This window comes from Oncorhynchus mykiss, chromosome 16 (genome assembly GCF_057628025.1).
Source record: "Oncorhynchus mykiss isolate SJ-2025 chromosome 16, ASM5762802v1, whole genome shotgun sequence".
In the NCBI taxonomy this organism is placed as follows: Eukaryota; Metazoa; Chordata; class Actinopteri; order Salmoniformes; family Salmonidae; genus Oncorhynchus; species Oncorhynchus mykiss.
In genome coordinates this window covers 60,684,246-60,700,956 of record NC_143037.1, presented here as the reverse complement: position 1 = coordinate 60,700,956, position 16,711 = coordinate 60,684,246, and positions in this window count along the sequence as shown.

The following is a 16,711-nucleotide window of genomic DNA, read 5'->3' as shown; positions in this document are numbered from 1 at the left end:
GTTTAAAGGCACAGTCAACTTAGTGTATGCAAACTTCTGACCACTGGAATTGTGATAGTGAATTATAAGTGAAATAATCTGTCTGTAAACAACTGTTGGAAACATTACTTGTCATGCCAAAGTAGATGTCCTAATCGACTTGCCAAAACTATAGTTTGTTAACAAGAAATTTGTTTTAATGACTCCAACCTAAGTGTATGTAAACTTCCGACTTCAACTGTATATACAAAGAAATGTCAATAGAAAAAAGTCCAAACAAAGCGAAGTGCAGCTAGTTTGCAGTCTTTCCAGTTTCAGTTTGAAGTGATATTGTTAGCTGTGTTGTTGGCTATGTCCTCTGAATAACCGTGTCCTGACGAGAGAGCGCATTTTCTATTCCAGGCAAAATCACGCCTTATTAACTCATTGTTATGGATGTGTCCAAATAAATGTCACTAGTAAACAGCTTTAACAAATACAAATACTGTTGTTATTCTGGCTTAACTGTTTGAAGTGACTAAATTAGCCGTAATTGGCTCGCTAGCAAGCAAGGGATAAGAACGTTGCCAGCCTGTATGACAATGGAACATTTAGAATGAACGACTGGGTCGTCTCCATACATACAGAACAAAAAGACTGAATGGCTGGCAACAACCTAACAACCTGTACAACCTAACTGTGTACACCTGAGCCTCACCTGCCACACAATGCACCTTATTAAAGCCCTGGGGACCTGAGGTGACACATCACAGCAACTGGTCATTAATGGCACACACCAACACAATCACACACCCACACATGCACACATGCACACACTTACATACAGTCCCAGTCAAAAGTTTGGACACACCTACAGTGCACTCATTCAAGGGTTTTAATGTATTTGTACTATGTTATACATTGTAGAGTAATAGTGAATACATCAAAACAATGAAATAACACATATGGAATCATGTAGTGATCAAAAACATGTTAAACAAATCAAAATATATTATATATTTGAGATTCTTCAAAGTAGCCACCCTTTGCATTGATGACAGCTTTGCACACTCTTGGCATTTGCTCAACCAGCTTCACCTGGAATGCTTTTCCAACAGTCTTGAAGGAGTTCCCACATATGCTGAGCACTTGCTGGCTGCTTTACCTTCACTCTGCGGTCAAACTCATCCCAAGCCATCTCAATTGGGTTGAGGTTGGGTGATTGTGGAGGCCAGGTCATCTGATGCAGCACTCCATCACTCTCCTTCTTGGTGAAATAGCCCTTACACAACCTGGAGGTGTGTTGGGTCATTGTCCTGTTGAAAAACAAATGATAGTCAGTCCCACTAAGCGCAAACCAGATGGGATGGCGTATCGCTGCAGAATGCTGTGGTTGCCATGCTGGTTAAGTGTGCCTTGAATTCTAAATAAATCACTGAGAGTGTCACCAGCAAAGCACCCCCACACCATTACAACTCCTCCTCCAAGCCTCACGGTGGGAACCACACATGGAGAGATCATCCGTTCACCCACTCTGCGTTTCACAAAGACACAGAGGATGGAACCAAAAGTCTCAAATTTGGACTCATCAGACCAAAGGACAGACCAAGGACATCAGACCAGACCACCGGTCTAATGTCCATTGCTCGTGTTTCTTTGCCCAAGCAAGTCTCTTCTTCTTCTTGGTGTCCTTTAGTAGTGGTTTCTTTGCAGCAATTCGACCATGAAGGCCTGATTCACGCAGTCTCCTCTGAACAGTTGATGTTGAGATGTGTCTGTTACTTGAACTCTGTGAAGCATTTATTTGGGCTGCAATTTCTGAGGCTGGAAACTCTAATGAACGTATCCTTTGCAGCAGAGGTAACCCTGGGTCTTTCTTTCCTGTGGCAGTTTTCATAAGAGGCAGTTTCATCATAATGCTTGATGGTTTTTGCGACTGCACTTGAAGAAACTTTCAAAGTTCTTGAAATGTTCCATATTGATTTAGGTAAAAACATTAACGTTACATGTCTAAACAAAATACCAAGTTAAAATTTGCTGTTAGCTAGCTAACGTTAGCGGAGGTTAGATGGCTGGCTTGTTAACGTTACTCTATGGATTGTGATTTTAGTAAAAAAAAACATTGCTTGCTAACGTTAACATTACACGTCTAAACAAAAGATCCCAAGTTAAAGCTTGCTGGTTACACCTAAAGCACGAGGACTTGCTGAGTGGTGAACTTCATCAACAACTACGCAGAGGATAGTGGAATAGTATTACCAGGATGCCACCCAGGACACACACACTTTGGTGGAATGCTGCTGCCGTCCCATGTGACAAAAGCAGCCGTGTGGCGTCTCTACAAGGAATCGATGACAACACTTGGTATGTAAAGTATAAACACATTTTGATTATTTAATTGACCTCCGACATGATTGGCACTACTTTTATTGACCTCACATTTTTTCTGTATTTTCCAGAGGTACGTGTAGTCGGGCGGTCGTCCTTCAGGAATCTGTGGAGAAAATTGCTGCCCCACATCTCAAGCACGAAGCTGAGGACAGACCTGTGCTGGCAGTGCCAGAGGAACAACTCTCAGGTTTTCAGATCTGCCAATCTGCCAGAAGCTGTTAAGTCAGCCAAGCTGAAGAAGCAAGAGCAGCATCTCCTGCTTGTTCAGAGTGAGCGGTCTGTCTACAAGACGATGGTTGCTGACTGCAAGACCACCTGTCAAGACCTGTAGTTGTCTCTGGGGGCCCCTACTGAACCAGCAAGCAAAGACATCAGGTTGCATTACAGCTTTGATTTTGCTTAACAAGTAAGCAACATGTCCTCCTTTATACTGATTAAGAACATAGATGGATAGATAAATATACACAAAAAATTATACAAAAATAATTAAAAAAAAATATATATATATATATATATGTACATATTTGAGAGGCAGGCAAATACATTTCACTGAGCGGTGTAAAGACAGATTGACAGGGATGAGACAATTAATTGTAAATCATCTTAATGTTCTTTTGTTGTTTGCAGCTGCACTACCCTTCTGAACCTATGCAGCCAGGTCCAATCTACATTTTAACTCCTCGCAAGTGTTGTTTGGTGTCTGCTGTGAAGGAATACCACAACAAGTCAACTACTTGATTGAAGAAGGCAGCAGCGCAGTCATCAACTACATGCACCATTTCTTCACCGACTACGGAGTTGGGGAAACACATGTGGACCTGAATTGTGATAACTGCAGTGGCCAAAACAAGAACAAGTTTGTGCTCTGGTATTGTGCCTGGTGGACCATACACAAGCTCCACCACAGTCTGGATCAGCTCTACCTGCAGTGCCTCTAGTCAAGTTCTCATTTGCAACTGCGACCTGGCCAAGATAAAGCAAAGCAGTGTGACACAGACAACAACACAGAGTTACGCATGGAGTAAACAATAAACAAGCCAATAACACAATAAACAAGTCAATGACACAGTAGAAAAAAAAGAAAGTCTATATACAGTGTGCAAAAGGCATGAGGTGGTAGGCAATAAATAGGCCATAGGAATGAATAATTACAATTTAGCAGATTAACACTGGAGTGATAAATGAGCAGATGATGATGTGCAAGTAGAGATACTGGTGTGCAAAAGAGCAGAAATGTTTTTTTTTAAAACAGTATGGGGATGAGATACTGTAGGTAGATTGGGTGGGCTATTTACAGATGGATTATGTACAGCTGCAGCGATCGGTTAGCTGCTCAGATAGTTGATGTTTAAAGTTGGTGAGAGAAATAAAAGTCTCCAATTTTTGCAATTCGTTCCAGTCACTGGCAGCAGAGAACTGGAAGGAAAGGCGGCCAAATTAGGTGTTGGCTTTGGGGATGATCAGTGAGATAAACCTGCTGGAACGTGTGCTACGGGTGGCTGTTGTTATCGTGACCAGTGAACTGAAATAAGGTGGAGCTTTACCTAGCATAGACTTATAGATGACCAGGAGCCAGTGGGTCAGTCTTGTGATTTTGTATCTGTATGTTAATAATTTGATGTCTTTCTTTCGTACCTATACTACAGGACATTCTGCAGAAGGACACACAGGTCTACTGAGACTCACAGAAATTTGGGGGAGGCTTAAGTTACTCAGGCAAATGTCCAAGACTGCTTTGGGTCTGAACTCCTCTCTTCTTTTAGATGGGGATGAGGAGGAACAGAAGGGATATGACTACATTAGCAGTGGTGATGATGAAGAGGAGGCAGAAGAGGGAGCAACCTAGGTACTACAGTACCTTTTAATTATACTGATGTTGTTTTGTTGCCTAGAGCTTTTATGAGTTACCATAGTTTTCACATTGTTATTTGTTTTTGTGCGTAGTTGACATTTCAAATAATGTATTTTACATGTACATACATTCATTACAGATGGCTTACTATGGCTTCAATACATTTTATTAGGCTTTTTGTTTTTTGTTTGTTGTTTTTCTTACTATGTAATAGACAAATGCAGTTCAGGTTCCCTTCCTGAGCGGAGGAAGAGTTGCTTCAGAAGACAGCTGTCATACCATCTACCTTCACCAAAGCCCACTCCATGCAGCTGTGAATCTGTCCCCCACAGGACTCATTTACAGTGCCTTGCGAAAGTATTCGGCCCCCTTGAACTTTGCGACCTTTTGCCACATTTCAGGCTTCAAACATAAAGATATAAAACTGTATTTTTTGTGAAGAATCAACAACAAGTGGGACACAATCATGAAGTGGAACGACATTTATTGGATATTTCAAACTTTTTTAACAAATCAAAAACTGAAAAATTGGGCGTGCAAAATTATTCAGCCCCCTTAAGTTAATAATTTGTAGCGCCACCTTTTGCTGCGATTACAGCTGTAAGTCGCTTGGGGTATGTCTCTATCAGTTTTGCACATCGAGAGACTGAAATTTTTTCCCATTCCTCCTTGCAAAACAGCTCGAGCTCAGTGAGGTTGGATGGAGAGCATTTGTGAACAGCAGTTTTCAGTTCTTTCCACAGATTCTCGATTGGATTCAGGTCTGGACTTTGACTTGGCCATTCTAACACCTGGATATGTTTATTTTTGAACCATTCCATTGTAGTCTCAGGTCTTTTGCAGACTCCATCAGGTTTTCTTCCAGAATGGTCCTGTATTTGGCTCCATCCATCTTCCCATCAATTTTAACCATCTTCCCTGTCCCTGCTGAAGAAAAGCAGGCCCAAACCATGATGCTGCCACCACCATGTTTGACAGTGGGGATGGTGTGCTCAGCTGTGTTGCTTTTACGCCAAACATAACGTTTTGCATTGTTGCCAAAAAGTTCAATTTTGGTTTCATCTGACCAGAGCACATTCTTCCACATGTTTGGTGTGTCTCCCAGGTGGCTTGTGGCAAACTTTAAACAACACGTTTTATGGATATCTTTAAGAAATGGCTTTCTTCTTGCCACTCTTCCATAAAGGCCAGATTTGTGCAATATACGACTGATTGTTGTCCTATGGACAGAGTCTCCCACCTCAGCTGTAGATCTCTGCAGTTCATCCAGAGTGATCATGGGCCTCTTGGCTGCATCTCTGATCAGTCTTCTCCTTGTATGAGCTGAAAGTTTAGAGGGACGGCCAGGTCTTGGTAGATTTGCAGTGGTCTGATACTCCTTCCATTTCAATATTATCGCTTGCACAGTGCTCCTTGGGATGTTTAAAGCTTGGGGAAAAAAAAAAATACAGTTTTATATCTTTATGTTTGAAGCCTGAAATGTGGCAAAAGGTCACAAAGTTCAAGGGGGCCGAATACTTTCGCAAGGCACTGTAATTAAATTCTCTGTACCTCTCAGCCCCAGACACTTTTACTATTTTTGGCTACAGAGGAAGGATGGTCCTGGGAAAATGTAAGCCCTCTTAAATTCTTAAACAGCACTTTAGATGTAAGGACTGAAAGTCCATGACTTCCACACAATGTTAAACACATGATTGAGCTTTCTTTGGTGTTTAGAAACAATGGCGTAATAAAACCTAAGAAGGGAATTCGGTGGTCAACAATTGAAGAGTTTATTTCCATCAGAAATATTATGCTTGTGGGTACCTTTATGTGTTTGTAAAATATAACTCATTCCTAGATTTTATACTGGTTTAGTTGCGAAACACCTTATATCCATTGTTTAGTTGGAATATGTTTGTGTCCCGTATATTAACATACAAATTCAAATCATCATAAATCTGTCTTCATGCGATAGTGTTTGGTTAGAGTTAGGTCTTATCCCAAATGGCACCCTATTCCCAAGTGCACTACTTTTGACCAGACCCTATATCTCATATTATTGTACTGTCATATTATTCTATTGATAAATGTTTAAATATATTTATTCAAATATATTATTTGTACAGTTCTTTGTTTGTCACATTTGACTGTGTAAAACCTTGCAGTGCTACTTTTTTCTCTGAGAGTGAGGCAGACATATGTAATTGTACTAGCTCATGCCATTTTTCATTTATATTCTTGTAGAGTCATTGTGTACACACTGAGTGTACAAAACATTAAGAACACCTGCTCTTTCCATGACAGACTGACCAGGTTAAAGCTATGATCCCTTATTGATGTCACTTGTTAAAGGGGAGGATTTTTAAGCCTTGAGACATGGATTGTGTATGTGTGCCATTCGGAGGGTGAATGGGCAAGACAAAATATTTAAGTGGACTATCTGCCATTACTACCACCATTGCTACTGTAGTCGCCACCACTACAGCAAATTGGCCAAACGTCATCCCACTGCAAAGAAAAAAACATAAATTAATCAAATGTATAAGCTGAGATACATTGGGGAAGGTGCATAGATGGCAGAATCCCAAAATGTTATTGTTAACACTATCCACACTGAGTTTTTAAACTACGGCGAGCGATATGGTTCAATATACCAATGAATCAGCACAATATTATTTAATTTTTTTGCCTGTGTCTTGAAGCTAAAATTGGCCTCATGTATACCCTGCTAATAACCATACAAAAAACAGTAACGGAGAGCAATGTACCATATGGAGAACTTGGCAAAACGAGGAATTTGTGGTAAGTGTATGGGATCTGTCACCTTTATGTACCACTGCTATTGGGAAATCATGGGTACGACCCTGTGTTTTGTGAAATCATGTGAAATGCCTGTACTTGTACCTTTATTTAAACCATCCTCAGGCTATGTGAAATGATTGCACAAAACACAGGTCCTAATCATGGGACATTGTGATTTTTCTTATAAACAGCCAATGATCTTCAATTATACGTACAGTAGGTTATACGATCACATTTATTTTCTCTTTCTGTGCCTTGCCTGGCCCAACCTTTCCCTGATCACGGACTTCACTGGCCATACGCCATTGTGTACACTGCAATATCAAAAGCAGAATGACTAAGTTCCCTTTCAACTACAAAAAGAAATTACCTTAACTACAAACACTAATCATCTACAGATTTCCTGCTTGAGAATGCAACTGTGAGGCTAGCTGAGGCATTGAATGAGCCACAGAGTTCAAAGAGCCAAGAGAAGGGGAGACAGCTATCAGAGACAGACAAGGGAGGGAAATACTGTTCTTGAGTGCAACTTCACATACTGCCCAACTTATCTTACATCTTCAGAAGTATCACTCTGTTGCAGTTACGGAGCCTTATGTACTCAACTACTTCTGATCTAAAAACGGCATCTTCATATATTTTCACTGTTCCTACAACCACCTCAGGCAGCTAACAAGATTTGTTAGAGCAAGACTTTGTTTTGTTTTTAATTTACATATTTTAGAGCCAATAAAGGTACTAAACACAAAGATCAGAATCAGATGTGGATTTGTGAATATGCTCCAAGGCACTAAACATACATGTCTTCTTCATCCTTCTTCCTGCCTTTGTCGGGAGGGATAGGGAGTCAACTGAGATTGAGTTCAGGGTGACAGTGTCATCCGGGCTGTCCGGAGTCAGGGGGGGTATCTGAGTGTGATGTTGTCTGGGCTGTTGTTCACCTGGGAGACTTTGGCCTGGTTGTCGTTGGCCTGGGACACGTCGGTCTGCCTGGCTGCCACGTTGGCCTGGGTGACGTTGATCTGGGAGACGGAGGCCTGACTGTCATTGGCCTGAGGGATGTTAGCCTGGCTTTTGTTGACCTGGGTGATGTTGTTCGAGGTGCCATCAGGGTTAAAGGGTATCCAACCTGAGAGAGGCACAATCAATTATTTAAAAGATCAGAAAGACCACACATTTTAGGAACAATTGCAGACTAAATGTACACCTACTCTACACATGTATTCCCCTTGTTGAAGCAAGCATTCTATACACCGGTTTTTAAACTATGTCATTAGGAAGTGGCAGAATGAAAACTTAAGGTTAGGAATGGGGGTTGATATTGTTTAGGTACAAGGGTTAGGTTAAAGGGAAACTCCACCAAAATAATTTGTATGTTTGTGTATACTGTGTCTAAGACAATTTTCCTAGATTGCACTCACTTTATGTTGAGTCATGGGTCACTGGTCACAGGTCTAATGTCAAGGGCGTCTCCCTGGACAGATATAAGATATATTTCAACTTTGTAGTTATTATCAATATCCTTTTTCCTCTTCCATCTACAATTCCTTTCTTGCATTTCACAGGGAACTTGAACTGCAAAGGTAACTCCAACTTGTATGCAAGTTTGGTACCAAGAACTAAGCCTGTATTAGCGCATTGTTTATGCTTGTTTGAAAGCAATGTACAGCTTTAAATGTGTTTAAAATTATCATCGACTGCCCATCCGTGAATCCACAGCTCTGTCTACATTTCTCCAACCTTATCCCTCAGTTTACCATAAATCAATACTGAAAATTGTGGCTTTAAACACGTGTGCCTCCTCTGGGTTAATCAGACATTTTAATTGCTCTGGTTAAGTCTGCACACTCAATGTACCTCACTTCAATCTACCGAAACCAGAATGTTTCCCCCCCAATTAAGCCAAGTGAAATAAGGTCATCTTACTGTCTACCACAATTTCAAAAATGCCCTGCATTTTTTAAGGCAAACTTTGGAGGACTATACCAAGATTGCTCTTGGGGTCATCGTTTCACACCTCCACTGTCCTGGCATTCTGCTTTTACGAAGTAGCAACACTGGCCTAAAGCCCAGGAATTGTAGCTTCTCAAGCTATAATAAAAGCATTTCATGAATATTGTACAGCGTTATATAGCGTGTGGTGTTAGGTTGTATAGTTTTAGATGTGAATCTGCTCTTAAACATGGCATCATAGGAGTCTACAATGTCTCAAGGTAAGGGGTGAACTGCACCAATGTGTCAATCATATACCATATCACCGGACATAGGCCTACTTCAAGACGATCTGCTCTCATTTCTGCATGCCTGGTGAAAATAGCTGTGAACCATCTTTCAGGAAACAGTAGTGACTGTCTTGGACCATACAGAACAATTGTACTGTTAATGTTCTATTTGATTCATATTTTTGTACAGCCTGATAATATAGATTGGATACATTTGCAATGCTTAGTCATCTGTACATAGAAATGAATAGGGATTGGCATAAGAAAACATAAGAAAACAAATCATAGGACAATCCTTTATTTACACAGAACATATCAAACTGAAAAGTTGGCAACAAGGTTGGAATTACAACACTAGACTGTGTCAACTGCCTCCCTAAAATATCAAAAGTGTTTCTAGCCATTCACCATCACATCCTGAGAGATTTAGCTAATTAGCTAGGAGAAGCTATCCTAACTATGGTATTAAAAGCAAACTAGGCAATTAAAAAGAATGATTGAGTTGCCTCTAGACTGTCACGACTTCCGCCGAAGTCGGTTCCTCTCCTTGTTCGGGCGGCGTCCGGCGGACGACGTCACCCGTCTTCTAGGCACCGCCGATCCACCTTTCATTTTCCATTTGTTTTGTCTTGTTTTCTCACACACCTGGTTTACATTCCCTCATTACTTGTCGTGTATTTAACCCTCTGTTCCGCCCATGTCTGTGTGTGAAATAGTTTGTTGTAAAGTGTTTGTGCTCTCTGACTGGTTCACCACGGGTTATTTTGTACCCATATTTTGCTGTTCTGGGTGCCATTGGTTTTGCACATTAAACCGCTCCTGTTATTACTCAGTTCTGCGCTCCTGCGCCTGACTTCCCTGCAGCAAGTCACACACCTCTTAAAGAATTTCACACCCGAATATGGAGTCAGCAAGAGCAGGTGCCCCTGGTATAGGGGTTGAGGAGCGCGTCCGGGAGCACGCGGCGATGCTCCACCATCTCGGTGCAACCTTGGACCACGTCGTCCAAACCATGGACCGCTGGGAGAGACAGGGAGTTCCTCCAGCGCCTCCACCAGCACAACCGAGGTCTACACTACTCGCACCCCCTGCACCCAGTCCCAGTGGGATTCGTCTCGCCCTTCCCCGGGAGTACGATGGGACGGCTGCACGCTGCCAGGGTTTCCTGTTGCAGCTGGATCTCTGGCAACCTGGCAACCGTCCACCCGGCTCCTTCTGGCCGTGAGAAGGTGTCCGCCCTCGTCTCGTGCCTCTCGGGAAAGCCCTGGAGTGGGCCAACGCCATGTGGGGAGAAGGAGATGTGGCGCTGGACCATTTTGAGGATTTCACCCACCGCCTCCGGGCAGTCTTCGACCACCAACCCGAGGGTAGAGTCTCCTTCCTAGGGTACCGCATTTCCACGTCAGGGGTGGAGATGGAGAGTGACCACATTTCAGCCGTGCGTAATTAGCCGACTCCCACCATGGTAAAGGAAGTGCAGCGGTTTCTAGGGGTTTTGGTCAGGTAGCAGCATCCATTACCTCACTGCTGAAGGGGGGACCGGTGCGGCTGCAGTGGTCGGCTGAGGCGGACAGGGCTTTTGGTCACCTGAAGGCTCTGTTTATCTCGGCTCTCGTGCTGGCTCATCCGGATCCCTCTTTGGCGTTCATGTGGAGGTGGACGCGTCCGAGGCTGGAATAGGAGCCGTGCATTCTCAGTAGCTCAGCCCGGCCGAGCGAAACTGTGATGAGGGGGACCGGGAGCTGTTGTCTGTTGTCAAGGCTCTGAAGGTGTGGAGACATTGGCTTGAGGGGGCTAAACACCCTTTTCTCATCTGGACTGACCACCGCAATCTGGAGTACATCCGGGCGGCGAGGAGACTGAACCCTCGCCAGGCAAGGTGGGCCATGTTCTTTACCCGTTTTGTTTTCACCCTGACCTAAAAGACCAGGTTCCCAGAATGCTAAGGCAGATGCACTGAGCCGGATGTATGACAAAGAGGAGCGGTCCATGGATCACACTCCCATACTTCCAGCCTCTTGCCTGGTGGCATCGGTGGTGTGGGAGCTGGACGCGGACATCGAACGGGCGTTACGCAAAGAGCCCACTCCCCACCAGTGTCCAGCTGGGCGCCTGTACATTCCGTCTGCTGTCCGCGACCATTTGATCTATTGGGCCCACACGTCACCCCCCTCTGGTCACCCTGGCATCAGTCGGACAGTGCGTTGCCTTAGTGGGTACTGGTGGTCCACCTTGGCCAAGGACGTGAGGGTTTATGTTTCCACCTGCTCGGTGTGCACCCAGTACAAGGCTCCCAGGCACCTGCCCAGAGGGAGATTACATGGTTGCACCTGTCAGTGGACTTCCTGATGGATCTTCCTCCCTCACAGGGCAACCCCACCATCCTGGCGTTTTGGATTGTTGTTCTAAGTCCTGCAGTCTCATCCCTTTGCCGGGTCTCCCTACAGCCCTACAGACTGCGGAGGCCCTGTTCACTCACGTCTTCCGGCACTACGGCTTACCTGAGGACATAGTCTTTGATCGGGGTCCCCAGTTCATGTCCAGGGTCTGGAGAGGGTTCATGGAACGTCTGGGGGTTCTCGGTCAGCCTTACCTCAGGTTTTCACCCCGAGAGTAATGGGCAGGTGGAGAGAGTAAACCAGGATGTGGTATTGCCAGGACCGGCCGTGGGAGTGGGCGGCATTCATCCCCTAGGTAGAGATGGCCCAAAACTCACTTCGCCACTCCTCCACTAACCTCTCTCTCTCTCTTCCAGTGCATACTAGGGTATCAGCCGGTTCTGGCACCTTGGGATCAGAGCCAGATCGAAGCTCCTGCGGTGGATGAATGGTTTAAGCGCTCGGAGGAGACCTGGGACCCCACCCATGTGCACCCTGATTATAATGGATTTTTTTTATTCTCATCAATCTACAAACAATACCCCATAACGACTAAGCAACATTTTCAACATTTTTCAAAATGTATAAAAATAGACTGAAATAACTGACATTTTACAGTATTCAGACTCTGCACTCAGTACTTTGTTGAAGCACCTTTGGCAGCAATTACAGCCGAGTCTTCTTGGGTATGACACTACAAGTTTGGCACACCTGTATTTGGGGAGTTTCTCCCATTCTTCTCTGCAGATCCTCTCTAGCTCTGTCAGGTTGGATGGGGCGCGTCACTGCACAGCTATTTTCAGGTCTCTCCAGAGATGTTTTGATTGGTTTCAAGACGGGGCTCTGGTTGGGCCACTCAAGGACATTCAGAGACTTGTCGCAAAGCCTCTCCTGCGTTGTCTTGGCTGTGTGCTTAGGATCGTTGTCCTGTTGTAAGGTGAACCTTTTCCCCAGTCTGATGTCCAGAACTCTCTGGAGCAGGTTTTCATCAAGGGGTCTTTCTGCTCCGTTAATCTTTCCCTTGATCCTAAATAGTCTCCCAGTCCCTGCCGCTAAAAAGCGGTACCGGAGCACCAAGTCTAGGTCCAAAAGGCTTCTTAACAGATCTACCCCCAAGCCATCTTGAAGCATGTGGGGACAGCACACTGGGATAGGGAGAGATTGCATATGTCCATAAACACACCAGGCAGCTGGTCTGCGCATGCCCTGAGGACGCTGCTAGGGATGCTGTCTGGGCCGGCAGCCTCGCGAGGGTTAATACATTTAAATGTCTTACTCATGTCGGCCACGGAGAAGGAGAGCCCACAGTCCTTGGTAGTGGTCCGCGTCAGTGGCACTGTATTATCCTCAAAGCGGGCAAAGAAAGTGTTTAGTTTGTCTGGAAGCAAAACGTCGGTTTCCGTGACGTGGCTGGTTTTCCTTTTACAGCCTGTGATAGTCTGTAGACCCTGCCACATACATCTCGTGTCTGAGCCTTTGAATTGCGACTCCACTTTGTCTCTATAATCACGTTTTGCTTGTATGATTGCCTTGCGGAGGGAATAACCACACGGTTTGTATACAGCCATATTCCCAGTCACCTTTCCATGGTTAAATGCAGTGGTTCGTGCTTTCAGTTTTGCGCGAATGCCACCATCTATCCACGGTTCTGGTTAGGGTAGGTTTTAATAGTCACAGTGGGTACAACATCTCCTATACACTTCCTTATAAACACACTCAACGTGTTAGCGTATACGTCAATATTATTCTCTGTGGCTACCCGAAACATCCCAGTCCGCGTGATCAAAACAATCTTGAAGCGTTGATTCTGATTTGTCAGACCAGCGTTGAGTAGCCCTTAGCACTGGTACTTCAAGTTTGAGTTTCTGCCTATAGGAAGGGAGGAGCAAAAATGGAGTCGTGGTCAGATTTGCCGAAAGGCCGAATGGTCCTGCGTTTTTTTCAGCTTGAGTGCTACAGATGATATGCTGATAGAATTTAAATAGCCTTGTTCTCAAATTAGTTTGTTAGTCCCCAGCTACAATAAATGCAGCCTAAGGATATATGGTTTCCAGTTTGCATAAAGTCCAGTGAAGTTCCTTGAGGGCCGTCATGGTATCGGCTCGAGGGGGATATACACGGCTGTGACAATAACGGAAGAGAATTCTCGTGGGAGATAATATGGTCTGCATTCTAGGTTAGGTGAACTAAATGACTTGAGTTCCTGTATGTTGTTACAATTACACCATGAGTTGTTAATCATTATATAGACTGTTGTGAGCCTTTCCAAATCATGTCCAATCAATAGATTTTACCACAGATGGACTCCAAGTTGTAGAAACATCTCAAGGATGATCAATCAATGGAAACAGGATGCACCTGAGCTCAATTTCAAGTCTCATAGCAAAGTGTCTGAATACTTACAGTATCAGTCAAAAGTTTGGACACACCTACTCATTCAAGGGTTTCTACATTGTAGAATAACAGTGAAGACATCAAAACTATGAAATAACACATATGGAATCATGTAGTAACCAAAAAAGTGTTAAACAAATCTAAATATATGTTATATTTGTAGCCCTTACACAGCCTGAAGGTATGTTGGGTCATTGTCCTGTTCAAAAACAAATGATAGTCCCACTAAGCACAAACCAGATGGGATGGCATATCGCTGCTGAATGCTGTGGTAGACATGCTGGTTAAGTGTGCCTTGAATTCTAAAAAAATCACTGACAGTTTCACCAACAAAGCTCCCCCACACCATCACCCCCACACCATCACTCCTCATCCTCAATGCTTCACATTGGGAATCACACATGCAGAGATAATCTGTCCACCTACTCTGTGTCTCACAAACACACAGCGGTTGGAACCAGTAATCTCAAATTTGGTCTCATCAGACCAAGGATAGATTTCCCCCAGGCTAATATCCATTGCTTATGTTTCTTGGCCCAAGCAAGTCTCTTCTTCTTATTGATATCCTTTAGTAGTGGTTTCTTTGCAGAAATTCGAACATGAAGACCTGATTCACACAGTCTCCTCTGAACAGTTGATGTGTCTGTTACTCTGTGAAGCATTTACTTGGGCTGCAATTTCTGAAGGCTGTTAAATCTAATGAACTTAGCAGCAGAGGTAACTCTGGGTCTTCCTTTCCTGATGTTTTTTGCGACTACACTTAAAGAAATGTTCAGTTCTTGAAATGTTCCGTATTGACTGACCTTCATGATGTCTTAAAGTAATGATGGACTCTTGTTGTTACTCTTTGCTTATTTAAGCTGTTCTTGTGATAATATGGACTTGGTCTTTTACCAAATACGGCTATCTTCTGTATACCACCCATACCTTGGCACAACTCAACTGACTGGCTCGAACTAATTAAGAAGGAAAGAAATTCCACATATAAACTTTTAACAAGGCACACCTGTTAATTGAAATGCATTCCAGGTGACTGCCTCATGAAGCTGGTTGAGAGAATGCCATGAGTGTGCATTGCTGTCATCAAAAATGGTGACTAATTTGAAGAATCTCAAATATAAAATATATATTTGATTTGTTTAACATTTATTTTGTTACTACATGATTCCATATTTGTTATTTATAGTTTTGATGTCTTCACTATTATTCTACAATTTAAGAAAGAGTAAACATTTGACTGGTACTGTATGTAAATAAGGTTTTTGTTAATAAATTAGCAAAAAAATCTAAAAAATATGTTTTCATTTTGTCATTATGGGGTATTGTGTACAGATTGATGAGGAACACAATTAATTGAATCCATTTTAGAATAAGGCTGAAGGCTGAATATTTTCAGAATGCACTGTATCATGTGGCTTGCAATGGTACTGATTTCTGTCTGTCTGTGTGTGTGTGTGTGTGTGTGTCATCAAATCATATCAAATTTATTTATATAGCCCTTCGTACATCAGCTGATATCTCAAAGTGCTGTACAGAAACCCAGCCTAAAACCCCAAACAGCAAGCAATGCAGGTGTAGAAGCAAGTGTGTGTGTGTGTGTGTGTGTGTGTGTGTGTGTGTGTGTGTCTGTGTGTGTCTGTGTGTGTCTGTGTGTGTCTGTATTTGCATGCATGCGCAAGTTAAACAAAATAATGTTGACTCACCCTACTTGTAGATTAGTTGAATGCCAATGCCATTCTCCTTTCTTTCATGTTTGCAAAATGGTTTATGGTTCTGTCATACAGTACTCTTTTAGTTTTAGTTTTCATAGGCTACCTTGCTAAAATGCATGGGCAAAAAGGAATCAGCTAAGTTAGCTAGCTAGTTAAGGCTACATATGGAAATTAAATCATCACAGACCAGTGGCACAATATATTAATTCATGGTTAGATCAGAATCGCCTTCATAATCATTGGACTGTACCGAGATTTCAGTCAAAACCCCAAGTCCAAATCCAAATCTCCATCCATGGCTTAGGAAAGGGCTGATTTAGCAAGCTAGCTACTGCAGGACATCAACACAAGCAGACCAGAAACAGACACGTTTGACTGACAACGATGACGTTTAGCTTAGGATGTGACTTGATTGGTGTAAGGCAAATCCAAACTGACTTTCCTTGGGGGGCATTTTTCTGTGCCAGGACAACCCACAATTGAGCTCAGCTCAACGCTGATTGGCTAATTATTTTATTTTGAAAAATGATCAAGGGAGGCCAAATGCTTGCCAGCATCAATCAATCAAATGCTATGGCGGCAACATGTCATACTCTTTTGTTCCAGATAGCATCAGATACATGGGTTACACATACTGAGACAGAGGGGCACTGTTTCCCTCACTCGGATGATTTCTCCTGTGAGATTCAGCCACATGCTAATTGACACAGAGAGACGAAAGGTAAATTAATTTAGAATTTGTATCAATTTTATTGGTCAACAATGTCTAGAAATGCACACGTTTTGTGCTCTTGTAGGAGGTAATCACTCCTCCATTGCTGACTACACATTATCTGTAACGGGGCTAATAAATCACTTACAAGCAAAGGATATGAACAAATGTACAAATGTGCTCACGTCGCTACATGTAGCTCTCTCTTTGATCTCAAAACAAGCTCATCTAATTACAACCGCTGAAGGGCACAGATCCGTACAGTACATTGCACTGGTCTATTTGCACATAGGCGTACTGCAGCTCTG